The sequence below is a fragment of the Neomonachus schauinslandi genome, chromosome 10 (assembly GCF_002201575.2).
Source record: "Neomonachus schauinslandi chromosome 10, ASM220157v2, whole genome shotgun sequence".
In the NCBI taxonomy this organism is placed as follows: Eukaryota; Metazoa; Chordata; class Mammalia; order Carnivora; family Phocidae; genus Neomonachus; species Neomonachus schauinslandi.
The window spans coordinates 85,530,624-85,553,803 of NC_058412.1; the positions used below are offsets into that span (position 1 = coordinate 85,530,624).

Sequence of the window (23,180 nt, forward strand, 5' to 3'; positions counted from 1 at the left end):
TCAAACAGGAAAAGTTTTAAGAGGGAAAAAAAAAAGAAACAGGGATACAGCTGTGCTGTGGGGAAGCCATATTTCTGATGCCTTTCCTAAGAATTTATTAAATTTCCACTCTTGTTACCTTACAGCTAGCTTACAAATCAAGCCATAGGATTTTTCTTTAGCTTCACTCTGTTTCTCCATAAAGGAGAGTCTCTAGCCTCACCTTTAATAGTGCATCAACCAGCCTATAGTCACCTCGAGGATTATCAAACTCTCAACAGGGCAATCACTTATGGCTTTATATTGTAAGGGTAACAGCTAAAGCCACTGCCATTGTGACTTATGAATTGATGTCCCTCTGATGGGCCTTTTCTGGTGGATGGATTAAGAAACAGACACCATCATTTCATGAACCCCCAGTGTATACAATGAAATTGTTGAAAGTTAGTGATGATGACACCTGCCTGAAATTATAGATGTTTATTTTTTATTTTTTTTTACTTTCTCAGACAATATTATAAATCCATTCATAGATTTTACTGGTGTTCAAGTAATGACAGATGAATTGTTTTATTTTTCTTTGAAAGATATTTTCTTTTTGTCTAGGTGCACTCCATAATTCTTGCCAGGAATTACTGGTCTATAGTCCTTTGAGTCGGGCAATTTGATGTTGAGTTGAGAGTAAGTATTGCAACTGTCGGGGGCACCTTGTCCTCGGTACAGTTCACTGACTGTTCATCTTTAGGTGCAGATAAGCCTTGTTCTTGTTTCCTGTAGGAGGAATATATCCACTGAGACCAGGGGCCAAACTCCATTCTTCATGAGATGGTTTTACTTCAACTTCATTTTCTTCTCGTCAGAGTCACACACAACAGCATGCCTAGTGAGACTTTGTCCCATTGCACGTGTTTTGCCACAGCCGGCATGTTCACATGTAAATGGGAGCCTTTCCTTGTGAAAAGAGAGAATGTGGCTCTGGAGGTTCAACACAGCTGTGCAGTTTCCACCACAGCCTTCTCTTGGACACTGGCAAACATCCTTTTCTGGGGCGTGAGTTTTCATATGTTGCTTAAGGTAATCTTTGTGTTTTTCTTTTTTTTCAAATTTTTATTTAAATTCTAGTTAGTTAACATATAGTGTAATATTGGTTTCAGGAGTAGAATATCAGTGATTCATCACTTACATACAAAACCCAGTGCTCATCACAAGTATCCTCCTTAATCCCCATCACCCATCTAGCCCATCCCCCACCTACCTCCCCTCCATCAACCCTCAGTTTGTTCTCTATTGTTAAGAGTGTCTTAAGGTTTGCTTCCCTCTCTTTTTTTCTTCCTTCTTCTATGTTCATCTGTTTTGTTTCTTAAATTCCACATCTGAGTGAAATCATATGGTATTTGTCTTTCTCTGACTGACTTATTTTACTTAGCATAATGCACTCTAGTTCCATCCATGTTGTCGCAAATGGCAAGATTTCATTCTTTTGATGACTGAGTAATATTCCATTACACACACACTCACACATGCACACACACAAATGTGTGTGTGCATGTGTGAGTGTGTGTGTCGCATCTTCTTTATCCATTTATCATTTGATAGACACATTTGGCTATTGTTGATAATTTGGCCATTGTTTTTTTTTTAAAGATTTTATTCATTTGACAGAAAGAGAGAGAGAGAGATCACAAGTAGGCAGACAGGCAGGCAGAGGGAGAGGGAGAAGCAGGCTCCCTGCTTAGCACAGAGCCCAATGTAGGGCTCGATCCCAGGACCCTGGGATCATGACCTGAGTGGAAGGCAGATGCTTAAGCATCTGAGCCACCCAGACGTCCCGATAATTTGGCTATTGTTGATAATGCTATAAACATCAGAGGGCATGTGCCCCTTCAAATCATTATTTTTTTATCTTTTGGTTAAAGACCTAGTAGTGCAATTGCTAGGTTGTAAGGTAGTTTTATTTTTAACTTTTTGAGGAACCTCCACACTGTTTTACAGACTGGCTGCACCAGTTTGCATTCCCATCAACAATAAGAGAGTGTTCCCCTTTCTCCACATCCTCGCCAAAAATTGTTATTTCCTGAATTGTTCATTGTAGCCATTCCAACAGGTGTGATGTGGTATCTCATTGTAGTTTTGATTTGTATTTCCCTATGATGAGTGATGTTGAACATCTTTTCACGTGTCTGTTAGCCATCCAGATGTCTTCATTGGAAAAATGTCAGTTCATGTCTTCTGCCCATTTCTTAACTGCATTATTTGTTTTTTTGGGCATTGAGTTTGATAAGTTCTTTATAGGTTTTGTATATTAACCCTTTATCAGATATGTCATTTGCAAATATCTTCTCCCCTTCTGTAGGTTGCCTTTCAGTTTTGTTGATTGTTTCCTTTGCTGCACAGAAGCTTTTTACTTTGATGAAGTTCCAACAGTTCATTTTTCCTTTGTTTCCTTTGCCTCTGGAGATGTATCTAGCGAGAAGTTGCTACAGCGGAGGTCACAGAGGTTGCTGCTTGTGTTCTCCTCAAGGATCTTGATGGTTTCCTATCTCACATTTAGGTCTTTCATCCATTTTGAATTTATTGTTGTGTGTGGTGTAAGAGAGTGGTCCAGTTTCATTCTTCTGCATGTTGCTGTGCAGTTTTCCCAGCACCATTTGTTGAAGAGACTGCCTTTTCTCCATTGGACATTCTTTCCTGCTTTGTCGAAGATTAATTGACCATATAGTTGTGGGTCCAGGTAATCTTTGTGTTTAAATGTTTTCTGGCATACTTGGAATTTTATGTCCTCTTTATGGGTTTCTTTCGCATGTTGTAAAAGCTCTGTCCACGTTTTTGCCACAAAGGAATATTCTGTTTGACACATCCACCTGTGGACCTTCCCTTGTAGTTTCAGCCTGCTGGGTGAGGTGAAGCATTTCCCATGTCCTTCATGGGCACACTTGTGTGTGGTTCTGGCACTGGAATGTTGGCACTGATGGATTCTCAGCTGCTGCTGTTTCTTAAAGGCCTTCTTACAACCTTTAAAAGTGCATAGATACCTTTTTTTGCTGATTTTCATGTCTGCATTCAAAATGCTTCTTCAGGTTTGATTTTGTGTTAAATTTGTGGTCACAGCCACTAGCTGTGCAAATGGCTTTCCCTGTCCCTGTGAATCAGGACATGGTGGCTCAGACGGCAGTCCCTGACGAAGTCCCTTTGCCACATCTTTGGTGGTCATACACAAAGGGTGTCTCCCAGTGTGCTTGTGCAGGTGCACCTCTCGCTTCCAGGCCTTACTGTGATTGGTGTTGCAGTCAGGGGAGGAGCAGATGAACCTCCTATTGAGCACCTAGGGCGGCAGGGGTCTGCTCATGGGGGGAGGCAGTAGCGGCAATGTTCAGGGATGTCACCAACAACACAGGCCCTGCTCCAGGGCCATGGGGCCCACCCTCTCCATCACCCTCATGCCCAGCCTTGTGCGGAGCCAAGTACCAGAAGCCCTTGTGCACTGCCAACTCTGCCATGCCTTCTGCTCCCAGAGGACCCTCCATGCGATTAAAAAATAAGAGTAAAGTTACAAGTATTAGGCCAATCAGTAGGAGTGCACAGCTAATGTGACATTCTATAGTCTGCGTTGCTCTGGTTCAGCAAAGAAAAAAGACAAATGATAATATGTGTTTTGTTTTGCTTATTCACAATGCCAGCACTATTTGAAGAAATACTTATTACCAGAGGGTCACGGTTGCATAATTACAGGCATCTTTAAATAAAGTTTTACTTTTATTATTCAATTTTTATGGCAAATACAAAAAAAAATTAAAAAGATATTATGCACATAACCCTGGCACATGGTAGGTGATCAATATATATTTGTTGAAAGAATAAATGGATTATTTTACCATGTTCAGCAAGAGTGCACACATGTGTCTAAGTCATCTATAACTAAAATTATCAGAAACATATAATTGGATCTGCTTATGTAACCATCTAAGAGCAATTAATTACAGACTTATTACAGCTAATAAAATTTAATCTGAATAGAAACATAAAAGTATCCAAAATGGAAATTCTAGGTCAAATTGCTTTATTACTGTTTGGGTTAAAGTCTTTGCATGCAGAATAAATTTCCTTTTAATAGCGCAGAATATCTCTAAAACTATTTTGCATTAGAAATATAGGTAGAATATCTATCTTTAATGAAATTTGAAAATCTTCTATTTGTTTCCTTAAAGGAGTCAGTAACAAATGATTTCAGCAGTAATTCCTATTAATTTTTATATCGAGTATCTTCTCAACTTCCACACCTATTGAGTTTTTGAATCATTGATTGACTAGTGGCAACGATAATGTTCATTTTCATTTTCTTCCTTACTGAGCAGCAGTGCTTAATGTCAAAAACATTTACTAACAGAAGGTATTTACATTCAACATGAACAGAGCAAACAGATTCCAAACATCAATTACAATATGAAGAACATGATGCACAATACAGATGATTCTGTGTGACTAAGGAATGATTAATGTCTCTTACTGTTAGGAATTAGAGAAGACTCACCAAATGGCCCATTAGATTCACATTCACAGACTTTCTGTGAAATTGAATTAAGTGAGGTGTTAATGCTTAAGAGTTTTTAATCTTTAAAATACCAAAATTAAATCACTACCAGTCATCAGGAAAAAATAAGCAAAGAGATCTGAGATATAACTATAGTTTCCAGGTTTTAAAATATTTGTCCTCTAAAAACCTCAAATTCTGTAATTCAAAACATAAATGTCCCGGGTAGATAGTAAATATATCCTAGATGAAATCAAGATGCTGGGAACAAAAGAACTCTTTCATGGTTAAGGAGTAGGTCTTTATGTCTGGTGGATTAAATTTGGGCCTCTTCATTGTAATATTACATTTCTCCCAACAGTAAACTGGGAGTATTATTCCTTTTTGGCCCCAGAGTGATAGATGAGGAATTGGCTTATCTCTTTTCCTCTAATTACCTCTCCACTTTTAAGTAGCAAATGCTAATAATAATTTCCATGAATTAGAGGCAAAAACTTATGTTCACTCTCAATTAGTCATCTTAACTGGATTTTAACTTCCTTAAATGCATAAAATATTTCTTATGAGTCCTTAGTACAGAGTCCTTTATTTTACTATAGAAAAATATACAGAGTTCAAAAATGGCTTTGGCTAACATGATTTTGTTTTAACATTAAAGTGTGATGTTGAAATTCTGAAACCACTGCACAACTATGCTGATTGAATTAAGTAAGTAGATGAAAGATGATGGAAACCAGGTTTATCATTGTTCTAGTGGGGAGTTACAAAAAAGAGATAATAATGACTAGAACGATCCAACTGGTTCTGGATTTGAGTTAGAGAAACACTATGAACTCATGTTTTAATAGAGATACAGATGGATATAAGTAGATGATTGATAGATACATACATACATACTTACATATAGATGGATATAGATAAATGATAGATGATAGAAAGATAGATGGATAGATGATAGATAGGGATGAATATATGTAGAATATTTATAGATATGTGTGTAAACATGTTTAGTATTCATACATATTTCCAAACTCTTATCTGAGAGAAGTAGAAACAATGATGTTTCAGAAACAAGGAGCACACCCAAGGACCATATCTTGCTCTGTAATGCCATTCTACATAAAAGGAACTAGAATTCCCTGGTAAACTGGCTTATTCTACAACTGGGGCAGAGAATATATAAAATGAGCTTGGACCATCTTGCTCCTCCCCCTGTGTGTGTGTGTTTTAACATTTCTTTACCTTCTACCACTGCAAGATGGTGGAGGAGTAGGAGACCTAAATTTCATCTGGTCCCAGGAATTCAGCTAGAGAGTTATCAAACCATTCAGAACACCTAAAAACTCAACAGGAGATCGAAGAAAAAAATAGCAGCAATTCTACGAACAAAAAAGCAACCACTTTCTGGAAGGTAGGATGTGTGGAGAAGTGAATCCAAGGCAATATATGGGAAGATAGACTGTGGCAGGAGGAAGCTTCTGTCAGCCGGCTACCGGCAAGTGATAGAGCAATGGAGCACAAAATCAGAACTTTAAGAAGTCTGCTCTGCTGATGGACAGGGCTCCAGTGGCTAAGTGGGGGGTGGAACACTTGCTGGGACAGTGTGGTCTCAGGACCCTCAGGGTCACAGAAAGAACGGGGATGTCTGAGTGTGGCAGAGCTCCCAGGTATTGGAGCAGGGAAGCTGGTTGCAAAGATGGAGCTGAGGAGTGGGCTCTCAGCTCAGGGTTGCCATAAACTGTGATCCACAGCACAGTCAGGCCACTGCTCTTTGAGTAGGGACCCAACAAGTAGCAGATCCAAGTAGATTCCCCTTCTTCCCCCAGGAGGAGCAGTGTGGGAGCCCGCCACAGGATATGTGTGTAAACATGTTCAGTATTCATACATATTTCCAAACTCTTATCTGAGAGAAGTAGAAACAATGATGTTTCAGAAACAAGGAGCACACCCAAGGACCATATCTTGCTTTGTAATACCATTCTACACTTGGTATTAGAAAGTGTAGAGTAGTGGGGAGTTTCATGGTTAAGGAGTAGGTCTTTATGTCTGGTGGATTAAATTTGGGCCTCTTCATTGTAATATTACATTTCTCCCCACAGTAAACTGGGAGTATTATTTATTTTTGGCTCCAGAGTGATAGATGAGGAATTGGCTCACTTGGTCACAGGCCAGGTGAGCACAGAGTGCAGTCAGAGACCAGGGAGACAGGAGTGATTGCCTGCTCTTCCATGAGGGCTCACTGAGGAGTGGGGCCCTGAGCTCTCAGCTCCTCTGGGACCAGAGATTGGGAGGCCACCATTTTCATTCTCCTCCTCCAAAGCTGTATGGAAAGATTTCAGGGAACCAAAGCTACTGAGAGCAAACCCCAGCAGATTACTTACCCTGACCCCTGGCAAGGGCAGTGCAATTCCGCCTCAGGCAAAGACATTTGAGACTCACTGCAACAGGGCCCTCCCCAAGAAAATCAGCAAGAACATCCAGCCAAGACCAAGTTTACCAATCAATGAGAATGGCAAAACCCCAGAGCTAGGGGAATACAGCACATAAAATTCATGGCTTTTTTCCTCCTGATTCTTTAGTCTTTCAAAGTTAATTTTTTAAATTTCCATTTTTTCTTTTCTATTTTTTAGTTGAATTTTTCTTCTTCCTTTTTCCAACCAATATCTTATCAATTCATTTTTTAAAATCTTTTTAATTTACATTTTTACAGTTATATTTTATCCCTTTACTTTTCTGTATATGTATAAATAAGATTTTTTTCTTTAAAATTTTGGAATACAGCTTCTTCTAACAGACCAAAATATACCCTAAATCTAGTGTATGACATTGACCTAGTCCCCTGCCTGATCACATTCTCTCTCTTTTTTTTTAAATTTTTTCATTCTTTTTTCAACCAACATCTTATCAATTCCTTTTTTAAAATCTTTTTTAATTTTCATCTTTACATTCATATTCCATCACTTCATTGCATTTATCATTTTTGTGTGTATATATATATAAGTTTTTCTTTCTTTAAAATTTTGGGAGGCAATATCTTCTAACAGACAAAAATACACGCAAAATCTAATGTGGAGCTCTGTTATATTCACAAGCCTGATCATATTCTTTTTTTTTCCCCCTTTCTTTTCCCCCTGGTTTTGGGTTTCTTTTGATTCATTTAGTGTATATTTTTCTGGGGTCGTTGTTACCTGTTAGCATTTTGTTCTCTCATTCATCTATTCTCCTCTGGACAAAATGACAAGACAGAAAAACTTACCTCAAAAAAAAAGAACAAGAGGCAGTACCGACTGACAGGGACATAATCAATACAGACATTAGTAAGATGTCAAAACTAGAGTTAAGAATGGCAATTATAAGATATTAGCTGGGCTTGAAAAAAAGCATAGATGATACTACAGAATCCCTTTCTGGAGAAATAAAAGAACTGAAATCTAACCAACTCGAAACCAAAAAGGCTATTAATGAGGTGTAATCAAAGATGGAGGCACTAACACTTAGGATAAATGGGGCAGAAGAGAAATTAGTGATATAGAAGACCAAATGATGGAGAATAAAGAAGCTGAGAAAAAGAGAGATAAACAACTACTGGATAACATGGGGAGAATTCAAGAGTTAAGTGATAACATAAAGCAAAACATTAGAATAATTGGGATCCCAGAAGAAGAAGAGAGAGGGGGGCAGAAGGTATATTGGAGCAAATTATAGCAGAGAACTTCCCTAATTTGGGGCAGGAAACAGGCATCAAAATCCAGGAGGCACAGAGAACCCCTCTCAAAATCAATAAAAATAGGTCAACAACCTGACATCTAATAATAAAACTCACAAGTCTCAGAGACAAAGAGAAAATCCAGAAAGCAGCTTGGGACAAGAGGTCTATAATCTGCAATGGTAGAAACATTAGATTGTCAACAGACCTATCCACAGAGACCTGGCAGACCAGAAAGGACTGGCAGGATATATTCAGAGCACTAAATGAGAAAAATATGCAGCCAAGAATACTATATCCAGCTAGGCTGTCACTGAAAATAGGAGAGATAAAAAGCTTCCAGGACAAACAAAAACTAAAAGAATTTGCAAACATGAAACCAGCCCTACAGGAAATCTTGAAAGTGGTCCTCTAAGCAAAGAGAGAGCCTAAAAGCAACATAGACCAGAAAGGAACACAGGCAATATAGAGTAACAGTAACCTTACAGGCAATACAATGGCACTAAATTCCTATCTTTCAGTAGTTACCCTGAATGTAAATGGGCTAAATGCCCCAATCAAAAGACACAGGCTATCAGACTGGATTAAAAAACAAGACTCATCGATATGCTCTCTGCAAGACATTCATTTTAGACCCAAAGGCACCCCCAGATGGAAAGTGAGTGGGTGGAAAACCATTTACTATGCTAATGGACATCAAAAGCAAGCTGGGGTGGCAATCCATATATCAGACAAATTAGATTTTAAACCAAAGACCATAATAAGAGATGATGAAGGACACTACATCATACTTAAAGGGTCTATCCAACCAGAAGAACTAATAATTGTAAATATCTATGCTCCTAACATGGGAGCAGCCAATTATATAAGCCAATGAATAACAAAATCAAAGAAACACATAGACAACAATACAATAATAGTAGGGGACGTTAACACCCCCCTCACTGAAATGAACAGATCATCTAAGCAAAAGATCATCAAGGAAATAAAGGCTTTAAATGACACACTGGACCAGATGGACTTCACAGATATATTCAGAACAACCTATCCCAAAGCAACAGAATACACATTCTTCTTGAGTGCCCATGGAACATTCTCCAGAAGAGATCACATCCTAGGTCATAAATTAGGTCTCAACTGGTACCAAAAGATTGGGATTATTCCCTGCATATTTTCAGACCACAGTGCTTTGAAACTAGAACTCAATCACAAGAGGAAAGTTGGAAAGAACTCAAATACATGGAGGCTAAAGAGTATCCTACTGAAGAATGAATGGGTCAACCAGGAAATTAAAGAAGAATTTAAAAAATTCATGGAAACAAATGAAAATGGAAAACACAACTGTTCAAAATCATTGGGATGAAGCAAAAGTGGTCCTAAGAGGGAAGTATATAGCAATACAAGCAATACAATATATACAAACAAGAAAGGTCTCAAAGAGACAACTGAACCCTACACCTAAAGGAGCTGGAGAAAGAACAGCCAATAAAGCCTAAACCCAGCAGGAGAAGAGAAATAATAAGGATCAGAGCAGAAATCAATGAAATAGAAACCAAAAGAACTGTAAAACAGATCAATGAAAATAGGAACTTTGAAAGAACTAATAAGATAGATAAACCTCTGGCCAGACTAACCAAAAACAAAGAGAAAGAATGCAAATAAATAAAATCATGAATGAAGGAGGAGAGATCACATCCAACACCAAAGAAATAAAAACAACTATAAGAACATATTATGAGCAACTATATTCCAGCAAATTAGATAATCTGGAAGAAATGGATGCATTCCTAGAGACCTGTAAACTACCAAAACTGAACCAGGAAGAAATAGAAAACCTGAACAGACCTATAACCAGTAAGGAAATTGAAGCAGTTATCAAAAATCTCCCAAAAAACAAGAGCCCAGGGTCAGATGGCTACCCAGGGGAATTCTACCAAACATTTAAAGAAGAATTAGTACCTATTCTTCGGAAACTGTTCCAAAACATAGAAATGGAAGGAAAACTTCCAAACTCGTTTTATGAGGCCACCATTGCCTTGATCCCAAAACCAGATAATGACCCCATCAGAAAGGAAAATTACAGACCAATACCCTTGATGAACATGGATGCAAAAATTCTCACCAAAATACTAGCCAATACGATCCAACAGTACATTAAAAGGATTATTCACCACGACAAGTGGGATTTACTCTTGGACTGCAAGGTTGATTCAACATCCGCAAATCAATCAATGTGATACACTGCATTAATAAAAGAAAGGACAAGAACCATATGATCCTCTCAATAGATGCAGAAAAAGCATTCGACAAAGTACAGCATCCTTTCTTGATTAGAATTCTTTACAGTGTAGGGATAGAGGGAGCATACCTCAATATCATAAAAGCCATCCATAAGAAACCCACAGTGAATATCATTCTCAATGGGGAAAAACTGAGAGCTTTTCCTCTAAGGTCAGGAACACCGCAGGGATGTCCATTATCACCACTGCTATTCAACATAGTATTAGAAGTCCTAGCCAGAGCAACCAGACAACAAAAAGAAATAAAAGGCATCCGAATTGGCAAATAAGAAATCAAACTCTCACTCTTTGCAGATGATATGATACTTTATGTGGAAAACCCAAAAGACTCCACCCCAAAACTGCTAGAACTCATACAGGAATTCAGTAAACTGGCAGGATAGAAAATCAATCCACAGAAATCAGTGGCATTTCTATACACCAACAACAAGACAGAAGAAAGAGAAGTTAAGGAGTCGATCCCATTTATAATTGCACCTAAAATCATAAGATACCTAGGAATAAATCTAACCAAAGAGGCAAAGAATTTGTACTCAGAAAACTATAAAATACTCATGAAACAAATTGAGGAAGACACAAAAAAATGGAAAAATGTTTCATGTTCATGGATTGGAAGAACAAATATTGTGAAAATATCTATGCTACCTAGAGCAATCTACACATTTAATGCATCCCTATCAAAATATCATCCACTTTTTTCAAAGAAATGGAACAAATAATCCTAAAATTTGTATGGAACCAGAAAAAAACCCGAATAGCCAGAGGAATGTTGAAAAAGAAAAGCAAAGCTGGTGGTATCACAATTCCAGACTTCCAGCTCTATTACAAAGCTGTCATCACGAAGACAGTATCATACTGGCACAAAAACAGATACATAGATCAATGGAACAGAATAGAGAGCCCAGAAAGGGACCCTCAACTCTATGGTCAACTAATCTTTGACAAAGCAGGAAAGAATATCCAATGGAAAAAAGACAGTCTCTTCAACAAATGGTCTTGGGGAAATTGGACAGCCACATGCAGAAGAATGAAACTGGACCATTTCCTTACACCACACACAAAAATAGACCCCAAATGGTTGAAAGACCTAAATGTGAGATAGGAGTCCATCAAAATCCTAAAGGAGAACACAGGCAGCAGCATCTTTGACCTCAGCCACAGCAACTTCTTCCTAGAAACATCGCCAAAGGCAAGGGAAGCAAGGGCAAAAATGAACTATTGGGACTTCATCAAGATAAAAAGCTTTTGCACAGCAAAGGAAACAGTCAACAAAACCAAAAGACAACCAACAGAATGGGAGAAGATATTTGCAAATGACATAAAGGGCTAGTATCCAAAATCTATAAAAAACTTATCAAACTGAACACCCAAAGAACAAATAATCCAATCAAGAAATGGGCAGACATTTCTGCAAAGAAGACATCCAAATGGCCAACAGACACATGAAAAAGTGCTCAACATCACATCAAGGAAATACAAATCAAAACCTCAATGAAGTACCACCTCACACCAGTCAGAATGGCTAAAATTAACAAGTCAGGGAAGGACAGATGTTGGCAAGGATGCAGAGAAAGGGGAACCCTCTTACACTGTTTGTGGAAATGCAAGCTGGTGCAGCCACTCTGGAAAACAGTATGGAGGTTCCTCAAAAAGTTGAAAATAGAGCTACCCTATGACCCAGCAATTGCACTACTGGGTATTTACCCCAAAGATACATATGTAGGGATCCGAAGGGGCACATGCACCCCAATGTTTATAGCAGGAATGTCCACAATAGCCAAACTATGGAAAGAGCCTAGATGACCCTTAACAGATGATTGGAAAAAAAGATGTGTTATATATATATATATACAATGGAATATTATGGAGCAATCAAAAAAATGACATCTTGCCTTTTGCAACAACGTGCATGGATGGAACTAGAGAATATTATGCTAAGTGAAATAAGTCAATTGGAGAAAGGTAAGTATCATATTATCTTGCTGATATGGGGATTTTGAGAAACAAGACAGAGGATCATAGGGGAAAGGAGGGAAAAAAATGAAACAAGATGAAACCAGAGAGGGAGACAAACCATAAAAGACTCTTAATCTTAGGAAACAAACTGAGGGTTGCTGGAATGGAGGGGGTGGGGTGGATGGGGTGGTGGGGTGATGGACCCTGGGGAGGGTATGTACTATGGTGAGCACTGTGAATTGTGTAAGACTGATGAATCACAGACCTGTACACCTGAAACAAATAATATATTATATGCTAATAAAAAAATTTTAAAACATACACACACACAAGATAATGGCAGTATGTCAAAAGGACAAAGTAACCAATTGTAAAATATCCTAATTCCAAAGCTGGAACAATTTAAGCAACAAAATAAATAATTTGGTTTTGGATCATAACCCCAGAGCATAAAATAAATATCCATGAGACAACACCAATATAAATAAATGATTAAACAAATAAATGAAAATATTGGGAAGAATAGACAATTCCATAATTTCATGCAGAACAATTCCCAGAAATTTATGTAAATATTTCCCCCTCAAGGAATTGGAGTGTAAGACTCCACCCCTTAAATGTGGGTTGTACATAGTAACTTCCTTCCAGAAAGTATAGTATGGAAAGGGGGAGGGGAAGGGAGAGTAACTTTTCAGTGGAGATACATGAAAACACTATCTCAGCCAAGTAAGAATCCATGTTCATAGCATGTACCCTTGATATGATATAAGAATGATATTATGCCTCTGTGGCCTTCCTCCCCCAAATTCATAATCACAGTATAATTGTGGGGGGAAAAAAATCAAACAAACTCAGTTGAGGTATATTGTATAAAATACCTTACTAGTACTCTATAAAACTGTTGGGACCATTAAATAAGGAAAATCTGAGACACTGTCACAGTCTAGAAGAACCTGAGGAGATATGATGACTTACTGTAATATGGCATCTTGAATAGGGTCCTGGTACAGAAAGGGACATTAGGTAAACACTAAAGACATCTGAATAAATGATGGGTTTTAATTAATAATAATATTTCAATATTAGTTAATGGTGACAAATGTACCATGCTAATGTAAGATATTAACAATAAGGGAAATTGAGTGTGGTATATATTCTCTACTATTCACAGTTTTTCTGGAATTTAAAAGTATTCTAAAATAAAAATTCATTGGAAAAAACATGATGTTGATTTCTTTCCTATTGGAATAGTGATTATTGTAGAATTTGTATTTGATTGGTTTTCTTTTACCTAAGAGCTTGCTTTCTCTCCATATTCTTGGCACTTATAATCCCTTATTGACTTCAGTGCTATGAACTGGCTTGCACTGCCTACTGTTCCCCAAATCCTTACTGATGATACCTGAAAGTGAATCCAGTAACATGTTTTAAATTATATTTGCAATAATAAGAAATGTTTTGGTAATCAAGGCCAAAATCTGGTGTTGTTACTGCCATTACAAACTGGTCAAGGTCAAATGTACTCAGGTAGCTCACTGACTCATTTTGTAGTTGCTTTAGTGATAGTTTATTAAATTCATTTGACATATATCATATATCATGTTCCTATGTTCTTTGAAAATGGAAGGTTTTGCAATCAATGAAAAGCACATGTAAAACTACTCTCTCAAAAGAGCGTAATTTAAATTTAATGGAAAACTTCTCAAAAGAATGCAAGAAAAATGTTACTCTAGTTTTGAAAAATAAAAGCCTCTTACCTTTTAAGTAACATACTCTAGTTTTGAAAAACAAAGCCTTCTACCTTTTAAGTAACTCTGTGTATAATAAAATATACATAGAGTTTCATGTATATACAGAGAGCAAGAAATACTATTATTAAGTATAACAGAAGCCTTTATTTTCTGTTTCATAGTTTCAGTGCAATTTTTTTATGTCAAAGACCAAGTAAATATAAACGATGGAATGAAATATAATTATATCCTTCTAAGGGTAGGTAGCACTGAAATTCATTAAAATAACCTTTTTGGCAAGAAGACTAGAAAAGGTTTATAAAAGTGTCAAGTATTTTATGTAATGCAAGTATACAATTTTAGTTAACTCACATGTTTTTCTTTGAATTACAGCCAACAACCTTAATAATTCTTTTGGTACTAGGCTACAATTTTTTTAAAAGATTTTATTTATTCATTTATTTGAGAAAGAGAGAGTGTAGGGGGGAGGGGCAGAGGGTGAGAGAGAGAATCTTAAGCAGACCCTGTGCTGAGTGTGGAGCTCAACCTGGGATTCAATCTTAAGACCCTGAGATCATGACCTGAGCTGAAACCAAGAGCCCAATGCTTAATAGACTGAGCCACCGAGGTGCCACTAGTTTACAGTTTTTAAAGGAAAAATAAATAAATAATTGTCCCAAAAATATTTATTCCAGATATCACATTCCAGATACCACTTCAATTCTGTAAACCAAGGAGGCCTTAACTAGGATCAGTTAGAGGATTCTGAAATTTTATCCTGAAGACCAAGCCATTTGCTGCTCCAACAGTCATGTTATTTCCATGGTTTATTTGGAATCTGTAATGGAAACAAAGACATGTAGTGGCAATCCTAATTCTTCTTAAAGATTTAAGTAACAGCAGTGAACAAACCTCTGGTGATATCAAGAATTTCGTAGAAATTACAAGTGGTTCTTTCTCAATAAAATTGGAAGATTCCTACACTGACCAAATATATTAAGGAGTATGTTAGCCTTAAATATAATTGGCTTATGACCTTTACCAAATAATATTAGCGGGAACAGTATCTATTGGGTCATTTTCCATTATATTATGAGAATGTTCAAATATACAAATAAATTGAAAGAACTGTGTTGTAAACATGCACCATCTCATACCCAGATTCCATAATTAACATCTTGTGATATTTGCAAATTCACACATCTACTCATCGTTTCTTCCATCGATCATTCTACCTTATTTTTTTTCTGGATCTCAAAGTAAGTTATAGACATATTTCATCCATAAGCATTTCATTATGAATATCAATATTTGGTAATGTTTTTTGAGGTAGAATTTATAAAAGGAAATAGCTAAGTCTCAGGTGTACATTTAAAGAATTTTAGCAAATCTAGATAAACAAACTACTAACATACTGCTGTCAAGATATCAAATTGCACGGGAAGTTTCCTTCATGTTCCTTTCCAGCCAGTGCCCACCCCACCCCAACAGAGGGAACTAGTGCTCTATGTTTCACCACAAATATGTTCAGCCAGTTCTAGAACTTCATGTAACTGCTCTCATACAGTCTGTACTCTGTTCTGAAGGTATATTACACTCAACAAACTGATATTGGAATTCATCATGTGGTTTCATAAATCAGTAATTTTATAAAGCTTCATTGAGGTATAATTTACATATGATGAAATTTATCTTTTTTTATTAAAGTATAATTAACATGCAGTGTTATATTAGTTTGAGGTGTAAAATATAATGATTCAACAATTCTATGCATTTCTCAGTGTTCATCAAGATAAGTGTACTGTTTACTCCCTTTATCTATTTCACCCATCCCCCACCTTGCCTCTGGCAACCATCAGTTTGTTCTCTGTATTTAAGAAGAATACCTATTTTAAGTGTTAATTGATAAGTCTGGCCAGGGGTTTATCAATCTTGTTAAGTGTTCTACTGTTCTTTTAGTTTCTATTTCATTAATTTCTGCTCTGATCTTTATTATTTCTCTTCTCCTTCTGGGTTTAGGCTTTATTTGCTGTTCTTTCTCCAGCTCCTTTAGGTGTAGGGTTAGGTTGTGTATTTGAGACCTTTCTTGTTTCCTGAGCTAGGCTTGTATTGCTATATACCTGCCTCTTAGGACTGCCTTTGCTGCATCCCAAAGATTTTGAAGAGTTGTGTTTTCATTTTCATTAGTTTCCATGAATTTTTTAAATTCTTCTTTGAGACCTGATTTATGACCTAGGATGTGATCTCTTCTGGAGAATGTACCATGGGCACTAGAGAAGAATGTGTATTCCGTTGCTTTGGGATGGAATGTTCTGAATATGTCTGTGAAGTCCATTTGGTCCAGTGTGTCATTTAAAGTCTTTATTTCCTTGTTGATCTTTTGCTTAGATGATCTGTTCATTTCAGTGAGGGGGTTGTGAAAGTCCGTCACTATTATTGTATTGTGGTCTATGTGTTTCTTAGCTTTTGTTATTAATTGCCTTATATAATTGGCTGCTCCCATGTTAGGGGCATAGATATTTACAATTGTTAGCTCTTCTTTTTGGATAGACCCTTTAAGTAGAATATAGTGTCCTTCCTCATCTCTTATTACAGTCTTTGCTTTAAAATCTAATTTGTCTGCTATAAGGATTGCCACCCCAGCTTTCTTTTGGTGTCCATTAGCATGGTAAATGGTTTTCCACCCCCTCACTTTCCATCTGGAGGTGTCTTTGAGTCTAAAATGAGTCTCTTGCAGACAGCATATCGATGGGTCTTGTTTTTTTATCCTATCTCATAGCGTGTGTCTTTTGATTGGGGCATTTAGCCCATTTACATTCAGGGTAACTATTGAAAGATAGGAATTTAGTGCCATTGTATTACCTGTAAGGGGACTGTTACTGTATGTTGTCTGTGTTCCTTTCTGGTCTATGTTGCTTTTAGGCACTCTCTTTGCTTAGAGGACCCCTTTCAAGATTTCCTGTACGACTGGTTTTATGTTTGCAAATTCCTTTAGTTTTTGTTTGTCCTGGAAACTTTTTATCTCTCCTTCTATTTTCGATGACAGCCTAGCTGGATAGAGTATTCTTGGCTGCATATTTTTCTCATTTAGTGCTCTGAATATATCTTGCCAGTCCTTTCTGGCCTGCCAGGTCTCTGTGGATAGGTCTGTTGACAATCTAATGTTTCTACCATTGTAGGTTACAGATCTCTTCTCCCGAGCTGCTTTCAGGATTTCCTCTTTGTCTCTGAGACTCGTAAGTTTTACTATTCGATGTCGGGGTGTTGACTTATTTTTATTGATTTTGAGAGGGGTTCTCTGTGCCTCCTGGATTTTGATGCCTGTTTCCTTCCCCAGATTAGGGAAGTTCTCTGCTATAATTTGCTCCATTATACCTTCTGCCCCTCTCTCTTTCTTATTCTTCTGGGATCCCAATTATTCTAATGTTGCTTCATCTTATGGTATCGCTTAGCTCTCGAATTCTGCCCTCGTGATCCAGTAGTTGTTTATCTCTCTTTTTCTCAGCTTCTTTATTTTCCATCATTTGGTCTTCTATATCACTGATTCTCTCTTCTGCCTCATTTATCCTAGCAGTTAGTGCCCCCATTTTTTATTGCACCTCATTAATAGCCTTTTTTATTTCAACTTGGTTAGATTTTAGTTCTTTTACTTCTCCAGAAAGGGTTTCTCTAATAACTTCCATGCTTTTTTTCAAGCCCAGCTAGTATCTTTAAAGTGATGATTCTGAACTCTAGATCTGACATCGTACTAATGTCCGTATTGAGTAGGTCCCTGGCAGTCGGTACTACCTTTTGTTCTTTTTGTTGAGGTGATTTTTTCCATCTTGTCATTTTGTGCAGAGGAGAATAGATTAATGAGAGAACAAAATACTAACAGGGTAACAACGTCCCCAGACAATATACTCTAAACAAATCAGAAAAGACCTGAAGCAGTGGGAAAAGAAGAAAGGGAAAGAGAGAAAAAAGAAAAAGAAAAAGATAAAGATAAAAACAAGCAAAAACAGAACAAAACAAAAAAAACAGAATATGATCAAATATGATCAGGCTGGTACATAGATCAGTGCCACACACTAGATTTTGGGTGTATTTTGGTCTTTTAGAAGAAAGTGCCTCCCAAAATTTTAAAGAAAGAAAAACTTATATATGTACAAAAATAAGGGTTGATATGATGAAGGGATGGAATATGACTGTAAAGATGAAAATTATAAAAAATTTTATAAAAGGAATTGATAAGAAGTTGTTTGAAAAAAGAAAGAAGAGGATTTAAAAAAAAGAAAAGGAAAAAGAAAAGGGAGAGAATGTGATCAGGCAGGAGAGTAGAATAAAAACATATACTAGATATTTAGGGTATATTTTGATCTGTTAGAGGAAACTATCTCAAAATTTTAAAGAGAGAACAACTTATATATATATGCCAAAAATATGGGTAACTACTATGAAGGGATAGAATATGACTCTAAAAATGAAAAATAAAAATGTTTTTAAAAAAGGGATTGATAAGGGCGCCTGGGTGGCTCAGATGGTTAAGCGTCTGCCTTCGGCTCAGGTCATGATCTCAGGGTCCTGGGATCGAGTCCCGCATCGGGCTCCCTGCTCCTTGGGAGCCTGTTTCTCCCTCTGCCTTTCTCTTTCGCTCTGTCTCTCATGAATAAAAAAAAAAAAAAAAAAGGGATTGATAAGATGTTGGTTGAAAAAGGGAAAAAGAAAAATTCAAAAAAAAAAGACAGTTAAAAAAATTAATGTTGAAAGACTATAAAGAATCATGGTAAAAAAGCCATGGATTCTATGTGCAGTATTCCTGCAGCACTGGAGTTCTGCCGTTCTCATTGATGGGTAAACTTGGTCTTGGCTGGCTGTTCTTGCTGATCTTCTGGGGGAGGGGCCTGTTGCCGTGGTTCCCAAAAGTCTTTGCCGGAGGTGGAATTGTCCCGCCCTTGCCCAGTCTGAGCTAAGTAATCTGCTCAGGTTTGCTCTCAGGAGCTTTTGTTCCCTGCAAGCTTTCCGTGCAGCTTTGGAGGACGAGAGTGAAAATGGTGGCCTCCCAATCTCCGCCCCGGAGGAGCCGAGAACTCAGGGCCCTGCTCGTCAGTGTGCCCCCAGAGAAAAGCAGTCAGTCACTCCCGTCTCCTGGTCTCCGGCTGTACTCCGTGCTCACCTGGCCTGTGACCAAGCATTTCTATCTCTGGCACCCGACCCCGGGTGGAGTCTCCAAACCCAGCAGATCCCTGCGGTGCGCTCCTGCGCCGCTCACCCTGGGGAAGGAAGGGGGGTCTCCCCAGATCTGCCGCTTGTTGGGTCCCTGCTGGAGGAGCAGTGGCCCAACTGTGCCATGGATCACAGTTTATGGCAACCCTGAGCTGAGAGCCCGCGCCTCAGCTCCGTCTCTGCAGCCGGCTTCCCTGCTCCGATTCCTGGGAGCTCTGCTGCACTCAGGCACCCCCGATCTTTCTGTGACCCCAATGGTCCTGAGACCACACTGTCCCACGAGGGTTCCACCCCCTGCTTCACCACCGGAGCAACATCCCTCAGCAGAGCAGACTTTTAAATGTTCCGATTTTGTGCTCTGCGTCTCCACCACTTGCCAGAAGCAGCTGACAGAGGCCCCCTCCCCCGCCATCTATCCTCCCGAATATCGCCTCAGGTTCACTTCTCCACACATCCTACCTTCCAGAAAGTGGTCGCTTTTCTGTTCAGAGAGTTGTTGCTATTCTTTTCTTCGATCTCCTGTTGAGTTTGTAGGTGTTCAAAATGGTTTGATCCCTATCTAGCTGAATTCCTGAGAGGAGACGAAATCCAGGTCTCCTACTCCTCCTCCATCTTGCTTTGCTACTCAGAAACACAATTTTTTAATGATGCAAAATTTCCTGATACCATACACAAAAATTAATTTGAGATAAACTACAGAACTAAATGTAAAAGCTAAAATTATAAAGCTTTTCAAAGAAAATATTGGAGACTATTCTTTGACTTGAGCTAAAAGTCTTAGAAAAATGAAAGAAACTAAACTTAAGAAAATAGAAACTAAAGAAACTACTCAATTTCTTTAATAAAACTAAAAAATAAAATTAATTAGATTTAACCAGAATTAAAAACTTCTGATCCTCAATAAGTAGATATATAAAGAATGTCTACAACTAAATAATATTTTTTTAACAAACAAGTATACACATGTCACAGAAGAAGACATAATATTTTTTTAAGATTTTATTTTTTAAAGTAATATCTGTACCCAACATGGGGTTCAAACTCACAACTCCAAGATCAAGAGTCACATGCTCTACCCACTGAACCAGTGAGGTGCCCCAAAAGAAGACATAGTATTAATCATTAAGCCCATCAGGAAAATGCAAATTAAACCCACAATGATGTATCTCTACATAATAGTCAGAGGGCCAAAATTAAAGGAAAAAAGATATATATAAATTATTATTTTTTAGGATTCCACAAAAATTTATAATTTATTTATTTCTTTATTATGTTCAGTTAGCCAGCATACAGTACATCATAAGTTTTTGACGTAGTGTTCACCAATTCATCAGTTGTGTACAACACCCAGTGATCATCACAAACTGTGCCCTCCTTAATAATTATTTTAAAACAGGACTGATAACACCAAATGCTGGCAAAGATATGAAGCAAAATCTTATACCTTCTTGGTGGCAGTATAAAATAGTACCACTACTTTGGGAAAAGATCTAAACATACATTTTCTGTGACAAAGAAATATCACTTTTAGGCATTTACACAAGAGGAATAAATACCTGTGTCCACAAAAATAGTTGTTCATAGTCAAAAATTGGACACAACAAGTTGCCTATCAATAAGAGCATAGATCACCAACTGTGATATATTCACACAGTGGAAAATGACAGCAAAAAAAGGAACACAATACCTTTCCAGTCAGCAAAATAGATGAATCTCAAAAACTACTTGGATGCAAGTACATACTTTGTGAATCCATTTACATGAAGTTCTAGAATAGAGAAAATTATCTAAAGTAGAATAAAAATCAGAACATCACTTGCCTTTCAGGGACAATGTCAAGGATTGACTCAGAAGGGTTGTAAGAGACTTTCTGGGGGCACAAGTAATATTTTATATCTTGATCAATATTTGGGTTATACTGGTTCCTGCATTTACCAAAACTCAGCTAATATACTCTCAAGATTCATGCATTTCATTGCAAGTAAATTTTACCTCAATAGGAAAGGAAAAAAAAAACTATAAATGATTATTGAACTCTAGTTAATGATATGCTTGCTCAAGGGGTGTTCTACTTATGTCATTTATTTCACAATGCATCAAATAAATAATATGAATTGATGAATAGATAGAAGATAGATATGAAAAAAAGAAATGTTTTGATACAATCTATATGGTGGTTATACAAGTGCTAACTTTGACACATGTTTCAACTTTAATGTTTATTTGAATATGTTCATAATAAAATGTCAGGGGACAAAAGGAAAAATATCTTCTGCTACTACAAGAATGATAGCAATGGTTGCACAGAATGACTTTGACACCACCAATAGAGGGTGACCCCAAAATACATTTTTATTACTGTTATACTTTAAAAAAAATCTGTGATGAGGGTATACAATTATATAATTCCTATATAACTTCTTGTTTTAAAAGTATGAAGATTTAGTCATCATATGCCATTTACCATAAGGACAGAAGAAAAAACTTGGCATTTGCTGAGCAATTGCATTTGAATCTAATTGATTTGTTTCCAAGTGATTAATTTTAGTGTTATTGTCAGCACATGGAGTTCTATTCTAATGTGCTCAGGCCTTTATTTTGAATCTCAATTTTTCCTTCTGTAAAATATTAAGGCAGTTTAGCTCAACTAAGTTTTTGACTAGTGGTATTCTAGGCACAATGCTAAGTGCTGACTATATAAAATGTATGGAATGTGATCTTTCCCTTCCCAGAGTTCACAGGGTAAAAGAGAAATCAACATATGATCTGTAGACAATCAATAGATAGTAGTTAAGTGCCATAGGACAACAACCTGGAAGAGGGACACATCACCCTGGCTGGGTGTAGACAGGGATCATGGAAGTTTCTCTTGGAAGCATGTCTGAATTGGATCTAAATGAAAAGGTGTTAGTCTTATACAAGGTGAAGAGGGTGTCACTGAAAATTTTCTGGGGACTGTTGGTGAGGACTGAGTGTCAGGCAGAGGAAGAAGCTGGATGTCTCTTCCATGTGTATCTCGAAAATGAATTATTACCAGTCCTCCCAGCCTTACCTACAAAAGTATAAATTGAATTTAGTTAAAAATTGATCAAGAAGCACAATCTAGACCTTAGTCTATGATGTGGTTCATGGAATATATGATCTTCTGAAGCAGCCCTGAGGTTATTAGCAAAACATTTATTTGCCATTAGGTAAGGAAATGGGCAGAAATATTTATCCACCACATTAGTTGTGTACCTAACTTCCACCAGAGGCTGGAACATCAGCAGCCTTCAACAGTGAATCAAGCAACAAAAACAGAAGTTACTGCTTAGGTAGCAATTATCTACTGTATACTGAGCACCAGTGGGAAAACATGTGTTGCACATAATGTTTTAAAAAAGACTGCCTCAATTAATCCTCACATTCCTATGAGATCAACACTAACTTTGCATGGTTTTTATTTCCACTTTAGAGAAAAGAGAATTAAAACTCAAAGAAGGCAAAATAATTTTCTGAAGTGCCCATAACTAGCAAATATCAGCTAAAGTTGTGTGTTTTGACTTCAAAATTTTTCCACCCTGAAATGCAACAGGATCCCCAAACTTAGCTGATTATCACATTCACCAGGGAAGGTGAGAGAAAAGAAAGAAAGAAAGAAAGAAAGAAAGAAAAAAGAAAGAAAGAAAGAAAGAAAGAAAGAAAGAAAGAGAAAAGAAAGAGAAAGAAAGAAAGAAAGAAAGAAAGAAGGAAAGAAAGAAAGAAAGAAAGAAAGAAAGAAAGAAAGAAAGAAAGAA

The 23,180-nt window shown here is 37.3% G+C and overlaps 1 pseudogene; it reads right to left on the minus strand.

Annotated features, from left to right (window-relative positions):
• Positions 1 to 611: 611 nt before the first annotated feature.
• The window catches only part of LOC110572057, a 26,988-nt pseudogene continuing 4,419 nt past the window's right edge, over positions 612 to 23,180 (minus strand).